We start from the raw sequence: 12811 nt of genomic DNA, 5'->3' as shown, positions 1-12811 counted from the left end.
CAAGAACTTAAAATAAATCTTAGTGTTATTAGATTTTATTTTTTTTAAAAAGTTACATTCTTTTTTGTTTAATTATTTATTTATTTATTCATTTAAATAATCTCTAAACCCAACATGGGGCTCGAACTCATGACCCCAAGATTAAGCGTCACATGCCCTCTTGATTAAGCCAGCCAGAAGCCCCTATTAGAAGATTTTAATCTAAAATGTGTATGATACCTTTCAATTTAACTATTTTATCTTATTTAATTCACAACAAAATACAAACCACCACCACCACCAAGGTTCAAATGGGCTGCATTACTCCCCCACCTAGTGCACCTCTTAGCTGTAGATTGTGGGCAAAGGGGAGTCAGTTAGCTCTGTTCCACTCACTATGCTGCTTCTTTTATCAGTCAGCTAGCAAGTGGTAGCACCAGGGTAGCAACTTCTACTCACAAATCCACATTTTTTTGCTTTTCCAAGAACAATGTAGTTCTCAGGACAGGACACTTTTTAGGGGATACACACGGAAGATTCTCAAAATCTCCAATGAGTCATAAATGTCTTTCCCATTTGTGAGCATCCCCCAGAAAGATGAACAAAAGGGACCACATGGTCTTAGTGCCCTTTAACGCCCAGACACAAGCTCTTCTAAACCAGTACTAAACCAGTAGACATTGCCCCATTTATAGCTAAAGCAATTCTGAAGAGACACCACATTGTCATTTACCTTAATCTTTCAGCACTTGAAGTCAGCTTCAAAGTATCTGCTGAGGACACCATACTGATATCTTTAGCCTTAACTTTTGAATTCCCTTGTTTTCCCAGAACAATCCAGAACAAGTACTACAATCACTAGACCTAGCAATTTATTTATTTTTGTTTCATTTTTATCATCTCTCTCAGAAATTCAAACCAGTTGACCTTTTACATTTTACATATTTTTTGAAAGACATTAATGATAATTTTTGCAAATCCAAAAGATGACCTATTAAAATCAAAACCAAGGAAAAGTATTTTTAGGTATTTATCTAAGAGAGTATGAACTATAGATTAATGCACTGTAAGAAAGAGGGTTCCTCCTCTTCTGATGTGTTTGGGGGTTAGGAGGGAACTGATAGAGTAAGCCAAGGTAAGTCTATGACCCAACACTGCCTGAAGACTGAAGTCCAAATCCCGATAACCTCATACTCAAAATGCTCCACAACATTCCCTAAATGCCTTTCCAGTCTTATCACCCTGCACTTCCCCAAAGTGAACCAGAGTATTCATCCCCAACTGGACCTGCACTTCCCTGCTACACCTCCATTCTGAGGTTCAGTCACCCCTTGTCTGGAATGCCTCTTCCTCTCCCTGCTGACCATTCTCTCCCTGGTGAGCATCTGCCAACCTTCAATGACCACCCACTTCAAATGCCCCCTCCTTCATTATTTGCTATATGTAGACTAATGCTCCCTCATTTCAGCTGGCTTACAAAGATGCATAAAACATCAGAAGATGGCATAAATCATCACTCCCTCAACTCTGTCCTGCCTCCCCTACTTGTTACAATGGAAAGAGAGCCTTCCTTCATCTCAGCCCCATCACTCTTGGCTTCTATCATTCCTACAGCACGTGGCACCAGCTGCCCTGTACTGGAGCCATGAATTCATGCATCTCAACTCTCCTATAAGACTACACATTTTCTAAGGGCAGGGAAGGAACTTTTTGCAATTGTGTACATCCCACCTCTTAGCTCAGAGCTTACAAACTATTCCAATAATACTTGCTGAATAAAGTTTAACATTATATCCAGATTAGCAAAAATAAAACCCAAGTATGTACCCCTTGAATATACCAGTGGTCCATACTTGGTTTGGGATTCACTCCTAACATCATCTAGCTGATGCTGGCTGTTCAGCTTTCCATGGTGGAATGGCCATACTGACTAAACAGAAGTTATTTAAAAATACGTGATATAAGAAAAGGACTGATTTCTAGCGAGAACTGGGGAGTGGGGGTCTAGAGTGGATAAGGAACTTCTAGAGGACAGACAGCAAGGGGCACAAGGCACTTGGTAAACAAGACTAATTAAAAAACAAAACAAAAAAAAACTTGAAACATCAATTTTGTGAAGGCAGTACAGTTTCAAAAGAAAACTATTTTTTTCCCTAGCTCATCTATTGCACACTTCCTTTATTCCAGCCCATTGTTTCTCAAAGTGTGGTTCCTAGATTATCAGCCTTACTTGGGAACTTGCAGAAATGAAATTCTCCAACCCCATCACAGACCCAAAGAATAAGCAACTCTAGAGATGGGACCTAGCAGTCTGTTTTTCAACATGCTCTCCAGGCGATTCTTATGCATGCTTACATTTTAGAACACATTCAAGTACCTGCAGTTTCCCAAAGAGGTCAGCTCTTTCTCGTCTCCACGCTTTTGCTCCTGCTGTCACTGCTCCACGGAATGTTTTTTCCTCCATCTATTCTCAATAGACTGAACTTGTGTTTTCAAGGCTCAGCTCAAAAGTCTTGACACCTTCCTCAACCCAATGAACAAAATTAATGGCTCTCCCAAACCTTCATTCTGCCCTTCCTCCTGGTGTTGACTCCTGTCACAGGCTGTCCCTGTGTCTGCTTCCTCCATCTGACTGCAAACACATGAGTACAAGGACATGTCTCACTGACAGCTCTGCCCCCAACTCACCTTCCTTTATTCAACTGCAGCCCTTTGATTTGGTAGAGGAAAGAAAATTATTCTTCTGCAGTAAGCCTCTGATTGACAATGAGCAGCCTGCTGAGAGTCATCCAAGCCCTCTAGCCCTAATGAAGATTAATAAATATCCTTATCAAGGAACATCTGAAGTCCAGGGGGCAGTTGTTGAAGGCCCCTCTGGCAATGGAGAAATCTCTTAAAGAGCACCATAGTCAAGGCTTAGCCACAAACATATTTAGGATTTTATAAAAAATATAAATTTCATTGAGAAATTATTCCCTCTGCTCAGTAAAATATGGATTGATTGGATGAGCACTGGATTTGGAGTTAGATGAAGCCCCAGGAGGACAGGGCCTTGTATCTGTCTTGGCTAGCACTATGGTCCCATGCTGAGCTCAGACATTTTGTCAGATGCTGAAATTAGAAGACACAGATAGGAGTTCCATCTTTGTCCCTTTTAACTAGGTACCCTCAAGCAGGCAAGTCAATCTCACAGTCTTGGCCATTTATCAGTGAAAGACAGCAAAGTCAGAAAATTATTATAACTATCAATAAATACCTTACCTCCTTATCTTATAGTTTACTAATTGCTTTCACATTCACTGTCTTGTTTGATCATTAAACTAGAAGGCCTCCCTTTTCATCAGGTCAGACTTTGCCTCTTCATCCGCAGCCCTGAACACAAGCCAAATGATTTCAGGTATCGAAACTTTAAATTACCCAAAGGAGCTCATTCTGATTAACCATTATGCATTCAGAGATTCTCAGATAACCTTTCTCCAGTGACAGTGATCTTTTTTTTTTAATTCGTTTATGTTTTGAGAGAGAGGGAGAAACTGGGCACACAACCGCGAGCACACAAGGAGGGAAGGGGCAAAGAGAGAGGGAGAGAGAGAGAATCCCAAGCAAGCTCCATGCTGTCACCACAGAGCGTGACTCGGGGCTCAAACCCACGAACTGTGAGATCATGACCTGATCCGAAACCAAGAGTTGGACGCTTAACCAACTGAGCCACCCGGGCACCCCTCCATTCACAGTGATTTTGAGTTTAACTTGGGCTATTTGAGGATAAGAAAAGGGATAAAACAAATTGCTATTATTGTTGTTTTTCCAAAATTAATTCACTTGCATGACAACTTTGCTAAAAAAACATCATTGAATTTATGTGAGCTGTGTTTCATGGCTGGCACCTTGCTGACCTGATAACACTTAAACTCTGCAAGAACTAAGCCACTCTTGAAAATACCACCTGGACCAAAAGAATGTCCCAATGAACCTAAACCCGAGGACAGAGAAAGGAAAAAGGGACACTTCATCAGAATAAAATGCTAAGAGAGTCTTCAGATGAAAGAATTCAGGAGTATGAAAATTTTGGGTTTGTTCCCAAAGGTTATAAATACTAACTTGATATTGAGCTAAAGGTTCAATTATGTACTAACTTGGTACTGTCTTTCCACCAAATTATTGATGAATAGCATTAAAACCTAAGCAGAGGCTCATTTATCAAACCTCAAAATTCTGTTTTGCATTGATTTTTATCTATAAACAGTACACTTTGAGCATGTATCATCAAGGACAAAAAAAAGAGGAACCAATATAGCTACAAAGGATGGCATTTAAGATGACAAAGTGAAATGAGACAAAAAGTCTACTTGTGACTTTGATCATTCACTGGAAATGAGCTGGTTCTGAACATGCTTTTCTTTCATTTCAACAGTTTAATCTAGATTCTGAGCACCAGCTATGGGAACAATGTGTGAATGCAGCTGGTACTTTCTAGCTAAGGTATTCAAATTGCTTGATCAACATCAGTTTGAGGTCACAGATTGTCATGCATCACTTTGGATTTTACAACTGTGATCTGTGGGGTAGGTTTACTCTTTTATTCATAGAGTGCAGAGGGCCCCAATTGGGAATTTGTTGTAGGGAATAAGGTTTAGACAAGTAGACCTTGGTCCAATGCTTAATTACCATGCCTGGTCCTCTTAACACACATTTACCAATGTTTTAAACTCAAATTCAACCCAAATTCTATTATGACGGCAACTGCTAAAATCGCTGGTTTCTTGGTTCTCCAGCAAACTGAAGGGGATTTCATCATTTTTTAAATTAGAAAAAAAAGGTGTTATTTCTTGGATCTTTAAACTATTTATTGAATTTATCAATAATAAAGTAAATAAATGTCAACTATTTCCCCAAAAACCTTTTGCTTTTTATCATGAAGAAGGCACCCTACAAACCTTCCATCTTACAAAGACCATCCATCCACCTCACCATTGGAAAAGACAGTTTCTCATGTTTCCTCTGTGGTTGGCTTGGATTTTTTGAAGGAGGCATGTCTGTGTGCAGTGAGTTATCATTCAAATATTCTTGTAGCTTTATAGCTCTGAATTGCTTAAAAGTAAATAAAAATTTAGTTTCTTATCAAGTCTAAAGTTCTTTCACAATTGGGCTTTATGAGCAAACTATCTGTAACTCTACTTAAAGATAAAATACCTTCTGATGAAACAAGTGTTTTAAATAAGAAACTCCCAATCATCACTCTAACATGTGCCCTTTCTGGGCTCATGGTGTTACTAAAAAGCAACTTGCTTTTACAGAAGCCATGCTACATGCTTCTCACCAAAAATAGGCAATAAGTAGTTTGAGACAGAATAGTACAGAAAAGATCATTAAAGCCGAAAGACCCTCACATCCTGTGATCTTTTATGTCAGCAAAATTTCCAGCAATCAAGCTTGTGTAACCATTTTATAACCCATAAACTTGCACATAGTACAAAGGCCTCTTTCTCATTCTCCTTGATTTTCATCATCATCAAGAAGAAAATGTGGAATTGGATCTTTGTTCAGGGAAAGAGCTGGGTGATAATGATGACTTCTTGGATGTTGTGATGGGTTGAAATGGATGGAGGCCAGAAGCTAGGGGCCTTTCCTTTCATATCCATACCACATGCCCTGGGAAAGCACAAACCAGGAGAAAGTGAAACAGAAGCGAGAATTGACAGGACTCAGCACAGAGAGGGAAGAATGCTTTCAGTTGGATTCCATGTTGAGACTCCCATGAGAGAGTAATTAGGTTCATCAAGAGGTGGATGGGAGGCATTTTCTCAAGGGCAACTCACTGGTCAAATTTGGGGACTGCCAGTTCTGACTCTAAACTATTGTCTCTAGGGGCACCTGGGTAGCTCAGTTGGTTACGTGCCTGATTCTTGATTTCAGCTCAGGTATGATCTCACAGTTAGGAGATTCTCTCTCTCTCTCTCTCTCACTCTCTGGCCCTCCCCTGCTCGAGTGTGTGCGCACACATGCACTCTCTCTCAAAACAAACATTATTTTAAAAAAGTAAATTGTTATCTCTTACCTGGGGGCCTTCCCTGAGGTATCTATGCTCACCTCCAACCACAACAAGTCCACACTGACATCAATTTTGACTGATGTCATAATAAAAAAAAAAGAAGTAATCCCTCTATACTTGGCCAAACCTCCCCCTCTACCCTGGTAAATCATCTCTCAAGCTCTGTCCTCTCAGCTGCTCTCTCTTCTTAACTGCTTTATAAGAATAAGCATCACTACCAGTTGAAGATGGTGATCAACTACATTATGAATGTCAGTGGAAGAGATGTGCCATCAACAACCCCCTCAATGCTGTGTGCATAATGAAAAGGCTGTGTTTTGATTTGCAAAATGGCTATTTGCAACATCTGTTCCAAGTAAACAAATATTCCAAACCACCTTTTGAACTGAGATTTTGAGTTCAGAACCACTGCCTTCTGTCTTGTTTTTCCAAGTAGACAGTCTGATCACAATTCTCTCTTAAACCTATCCCTACAGCCATCACCTAACACCTCGTGGTAGTGTAAAATATATCTCCCCAATACACTCAGTCCAAGGTCTTCTGCCCCACAGAAGCGAGGCTACCATATTCTTTCCAGACTCAACTCCATTGTGTGCAGACTTTCAGGACTGCAGCCTGACCCCTCCTCACTCTGTGTACTCAACCTGGAAACGGCCATTTATGGCTTGTGTCTTATCTCTTCCAATGATGCAGACACCCTCCCAGTGGCCACCAAGTTCCCCCATACCTCCTTTTACATTGTTCTCTGAGGTTTTTTGATCCACAGAACATCTCAAACTGGAGTGCCCTGCTGCCAACTCAAATTAAACTTGAGTCCAATAACCGCAAAAAGTTAATGAAATGAGCTAATAGTGAGGAGATGTGAACAGAGGCTCTGCCTACACCACCAACTAGCTTATTAGTTAAGCATAACTCATTTTCTCTTCTTATAATAAGGGAATGGTCTAGGGGCGCCTGGGTGGCGCAGTCGGTTAGGCGTCCGACTTCAGCCAGGTCACGATCTCGCGGTCTGGGAGTTCGAGCCCTGCGTCGGGCTCTGGGCTGATGGCTCAGAGCCTGGAGCCTGTTTCCGATTCTGTGTCTCCCTCTCTCTCTGCCCCTCCCCCGTTCATGCTCTGTCTCTCTCTGTCCCAAAAATAAATAAATAAATAAATAAATAAATAAATAAATAAAACGTTGAAAAAGAAAAAAAAATAATAATAAGGGAATGGTCTAGATAAAGTAAGTAGGATAGCTCTATGATTTTAAATGCCTACCTTCCCCAAGCCAAAATACACTTATTTATTCATGCAATAACTACTGTCTAATATTGCAAAGCTATTTGCCTAGCATTGTGAAGAGTTAACCATTCCCCAAAGAGCTTATCATCTAGAATGGGAAACAACCATATCAATAACTATAAGAAACAGAAAGAGATAATGTCACAACTGGAGGTATTTATAAGATAAAAACATTATAAGCCCATTACCAACACACCAAGCCTGAAACTCATTTTCAGTAGATCTTTTCTCCTCTGCATCTAGTCTTTTATCAAAAACTTTTTCCGGAGTGCCTGAGTGGCTCAGCCAGTTAAGCATCTTACCTTTGATTTGGGCTCAGGTCATGACCTCACACTTGGTGAGACTGAGCCCTGCATTGGGGTCTGCACTGACAGTGTGGAACCTGCTTGGGATTCTCTCTCTCTCTCTCTCTCTCTCTCTCTCTCTCTCTGCCCCTCCTCTGCTTGTGCGCATGCTCCCTCTCTCAAAATAAATAAACTTTTAAAAAATGTTCAAAAACAAAAAAAGAGCCAACATGCTTAAATGCAGGCCTGGGCAACTCTCCCCTATTATGATTTTACCCCTTCGCCAGCACTCTCCAAACTGATCCATAATCTCTCATCAGAATATGAGAATCACCCAATAGGCTGGTTTGACTTGGCCACTGTCTTGCTACAGGTCTAAGGTGGCCTCCTCCATATTATACAATATCCACATCAAATCACTTTACAAAATGGTCCATACTTCAACTCCCTCCCACAAATGGTGGCTGAGAACATACTTAGTGCTGGATGAGATGTCGAAGTCATAGGCTTTAAGCTCTAAGAGCTTACAAACTGTTGGGAAGTTGGAACACATGCTAATATACAATAATCAGGGATACTAAAGATGAGGGGGACACTAGCAGCACAGACAACAGTAATAAATGTTATAGGGTTCAGAAGAGGGAGAGCTACTTTCTGGCTGCAGTAATCAAGAAAGTCTTCTAAGACAAGATCACACGTGACCTACACCTTGCAGTATGGGCAGGACTTCAGGGAAGGAGGCAAAAAGACATTCTGGGCCAAAGGCCCAGTGTGACTGAGGCAAGAAAAGGAGGGAGGTTTCAAAACCACCAAATTGTTAGGTGGGGCCTGAGTGAGAGGGCATTTTTTGAAAGGTGTTTACAAGGTACTATCAAGCTTAGTAATAAGCAATGACTAATTTTCTGCTTCAACTAGACTACATGTAAGAAGGTAGAAGAGAAAAATAAAGTTTAATAATCTACCCAAACTGGGAAGAGAGTATCAGCAGGGTTAAAAGAGCCCTAAAATCAGAAAACCTGGGCCCAAGGCCCAGCTTTTGCCAAGGAGGGGCTCTAGCAGCAACAGCAAGTCATTTAACCTCATAGGTCTCGTTTTTCTTATTTGTAAACTGAAGCAGCTGAACTGGCTGACCTCGATGGTCTCTATAGTCCAAAACTAAACCAACTGTATATTATTTCTGTATTAAAACATTCATCATGGGAAAGGGGGGGGGGTGAAGGGAAAGGAAAGTATCTGTATTCCCTTTCCATATAGGTTTCTCTTCCTGAACTAAAAATTTCTTTTTCTTAAACTCATTAATTCTATGTATATGTCTCCCACATCATAAATGTAATACTTTACCTAAATAATGTTCAGTGTGTGCCCCCTTACCTAAAATTCTGTGGCTCACGAGTTATCCAACAAATTTGTGCAGCAGGGCCTTAGCCTCCTACAAGTGTATCCAATACCGCAGCTCCAGGGTAAAATATCTCTGGATGAGCCATAAGATGTGACCGGATAAATAAAGGACAGAAAAGTAAGAACTCGTTACTCATCTAAAAGACCACTTCGTTTTAATAGCACTAAATGAAGCCTGAAACAGAAGTAACGGAGAAAAAGTAAGGGGTGGGGGGAGTCTTATCTTTTATAAAGTTTCTACTTTAAAATGCAGCTGAAATGCTTGAAGTGTCTGGCAAGGAAATTCGCTGAAAGTTGACATTTTTTGTACTGCATCCAGGGGCCCCTTGCTCCAGGAACGGCACCAAAACCAGAAACCACGGATGCGATTTCACTCCAGCCCTATTGATCTTATGCACCAAAAGGCCAAAGGCAAATATACCACTCGCAGAATTGAAGTGAAACAGGCTGGATCAGAAAGCCTCGTCAAGCAGCTACCCAAAGTTTAAGAGAGAGAGAGGAATATAGAAAAGTTAACAAAATGCCTAACTTCAAGCAGGGAATCATAATTCAATTCTCAGGGTTACTGTGTAAGCAGCATAAATACATGATTTAACACCTGCCCGCACTCCAGGCTGCCGGACTGGGCAGGTGCACACCCGGAGGTCTGCTGGCGCCGCACTGCACAGCCGGGCTCGGAGAGCCGCCTCTCGAGCGAGGGAAACCGGAGAGACTCCCCTCGAGCCGCTGTGCTACAGAGAAAAAGTGAAACTTTGTTTTCTGCCTATTCTTCCAGCCTTCCTCTCGGACCCCACCACCGCGCCCCGTACCTGCCGCAGGCGTCGAGCGCGCAGCTCCGGCTCGGGATCCAAACACCCCCAGCTCCACTCTGCAGATACCACGCCGGGGCCACCTAGCTGCTGCGCTCGCACCACTACGCATGCCCGGCCGGCACCCAAGCCAGCAAACTCCAAATCCACTTGCCGGGTTTTAGCTGCGGTTCCTAGGGGAGAGGACCAGAACCCGGGAGCCGGAGTTCTGCCCGGGAGTGGAAGAGGAGTTGCAGGTGCTGGGAGAGGTGAATGGGCGCTGCTGCAACGTTATCCCTATTGCCCACAGTTACCCAGAAAGTACCCTGCTCCAAGCCTAAAGCTGACCATCTACCCATTTGGAAAGAGCTTAGTAGAGTGGTCCTCAAACTTGAGCATGAATCAGAATCAGCCGGAGGGCTTGGTAAAGCATAGATCACACATCCAGAATTTCAGATTCAGTTGGTCTATAGTGAGGCCCAACAATGTACATTTCTAACACTTTCTAGGGTAAACTGATGCTACTAGTCCTGGTACCGCTCTTTGCGAACCCTTGGTCTAGAGAAAAGATATTTGGTATTAAAACAGGGAAGTTTTCTCACCACCAAACCCCCTTTTAGGATTTCACATAACACTTCCTCTTCATTTAACAGCCACACCTGCTTTAAAAATAAATAACTACAGCTCACACTCAAACAAAGGTGGGATATTTCCTCTAGCATGTGAGTCAAGTAAATGGGATGCAGCCTCAGGAGTTTGGGCATACTTTGCCTGTAGCATAATCTACAGCTTTGATCCCTCCAGTTCTGTCCAGGCAACACGAGGGGTCCCTATTTTGTTGCCTCTTTAACTCAAAGTCCTATGTGGTCCCTTAGTGTCTAGTGCAGTACTGGGTACAAAATAGGTACCCAAGAAATCCTGAAATGGTATCAGCAGGGCTGGAGAGACGAAGAAGAAAGAAGGCTGTTGAAATCATTTGAGGAACCCAAAGTAAGTGATAAGCAATTAAATATGGAAATAAATGGGCTGATAAGGATTTCTACTTGCCTTCCACCTAGAGAAATCAGTGGATTTAGTATCCTTATCTGAGCCCAGATACACAGGAAGACTTGAGTACATGAGTTCTCACAAAATATTTCTTAAAAAATTAAACACACCTCTGCCATGTAACTCAGCCATTCCACTCATAGGTATTACCCAAGAGAAATTAAAACGTATATTTACACAAAGACTTAAACACCAATGTTCATAGCAGCTTTGTTTCACAATAGCCCCAAACCAGAAGGAACCCAACAGGTGAATGGCTAAACAAACTGTGGTATATCTATGCAATACAATACAACCCCACAAAAAAGGAAAGAATTACTCATAGAGTCTTCAACATAAATAAATCTCAAAATTATTACACTAAGTGGAAGAATCCAGAGACAAAAGTATGATTGATTCCATTTACATGAAGTCCCAACTAACCTATAGTGACAAAAAGCAAATCAATATTCCCCTGCAGCCACGGATGGAGGGAGGGATGAGCTGTAAAAGGGCAGTAAAAATCTTTTGGAGATGATGGAAATCTTGTCTTAATTGTAGTGGAGATTTCAAAGGAATATACAACTGTCGAAACTAAATTGGGCATTTTAATTTTATGAAACTTATTTTACATAAATTATTCCCTAATAAAGATAAGAATATAATTAATCAAATATTCCTATGAGTCTTTACTTGGTGGGAATATTGACCAAGATAAGTTCATGAGGAAGTATAGAACTCAGATATGGTGTAATCTGATTTGAAAGGAAGACAAAAAAAAAAAAAAAAACAAAAACAAAAACAAGAAAGAAAGAAAGAAAGAAAGAAAGAAAGAAAGAAAGAAAGAGAACTCATCCTCTGTGGAAGAAGCAAAAAATAATCAGTATAAACTATCTGAAACAACCCATCTCTAAAAGTAAACAACCCCAAGATGTGATTTGTAAATGTATTGCTGATTAAAGTATTTCCCAAGAGTATCTACAAACATAAAATAGCAAATAAAGTATATCATTAGAAATGCACAACCAGGGCATAATAACTATAAAGAAAACCATTATCTGCTGAACTGATTATATCTCTAACAATAAGAAATAAAGTTTTCAAACTGTGTTTCTGGAGCCTGAGGTATCATGGAGATGATAAATAGGGAGGGCTGTGGGTCAAGGACTACAGTTCCAAGAGCCCACTATCATTCTCATATTGAGGTATTCTCTGAGATTTTATTTGATAAAAGAGTTCCCCTGATAATTAAAAAAGCAATAGTTTGAAATCAACATACTTCAGATTGATCAAAAATCAACAGAAATAATGGCATCAGGTAGGAAGAATTTACAGAGAGAAGATGCTTTAATTGGTGGGCACAAGTATTATTATGATCATCAAAAATATATACTCTAGTTATAATAGCCATATGTTCCAATTTTTTCATAATAGTCCCAATTTTAATATTTTTTTATCATGTGAATTTATGTCCAATCATGTGTTCCAACTTTTGGTTGAAAAATATAAAAGCACCAACATAAATCAAAATAGGGATAATTTTGTCTCTTCTACAGTGTATATAAAATATTAGTGATATATTAATATTAATAATAACATAGAGAAGTTATTGTGCTCTTAATATGTGCCAGTCCCTGTTTTAAGCACTTTATAATGTTTTCTCATTGAATATCCATGACAACCCTAATAAGCTATCCTCATTTTATGGGTGAGAAAACAGAGGCACAAAATAGTAATTATTTTTCTCGAAATAAAGACAACTAAATGAAAATTAAATAAAAATTAAATTGAAAATTGTACTTTATTTAAAGACCATCTTTGCTGATTCCACATTTCCCACGGAGCCTCCGGATTATTAATTTATTTTCCAGGCTTATTGATACTGGGAAGGAGACCAGAAAGAGCAGAAATTTACCACCACCATCATCTTCACCACCATCTCTAATGCCTGTTCCATGTTTTCTATGTGCTAGCTGCTGCAAGAACCTTTTGTTCTTCACCACA

The 12811-nt window shown here is 40.4% G+C and overlaps 1 protein-coding gene across 2 annotated transcripts in view; it reads right to left on the bottom strand.

Moving 5' to 3' along the window:
* The window catches only part of PLS1 (plastin 1), a 104595-nt gene extending 94687 nt beyond the window's left edge, over nucleotides 1–9908 (bottom strand). The window contains exons 1-2 of one of the 2 annotated variants that reach the window (XM_030329310.1): nucleotides 9803–9892; nucleotides 8967–9066 (exon numbers count right to left, since the gene is read on the bottom strand). The gene's annotated coding sequence lies outside the window, so the exon portion shown is untranslated. Of the gene's footprint in view, nucleotides 1–8966; nucleotides 9067–9802 lie in introns of both variants that reach the window. The other variant, XM_030329309.2, reaches the window with a different exon arrangement.
* Nucleotides 9909–12811: the final 2903 nt, after the last annotated feature.

This window comes from Lynx canadensis, chromosome C2, assembly GCF_007474595.2.
Source record: "Lynx canadensis isolate LIC74 chromosome C2, mLynCan4.pri.v2, whole genome shotgun sequence".
Taxonomy (NCBI): Eukaryota; Metazoa; Chordata; class Mammalia; order Carnivora; family Felidae; genus Lynx; species Lynx canadensis.
This window is presented reverse-complemented; position numbering and strand designations above follow the sequence as displayed.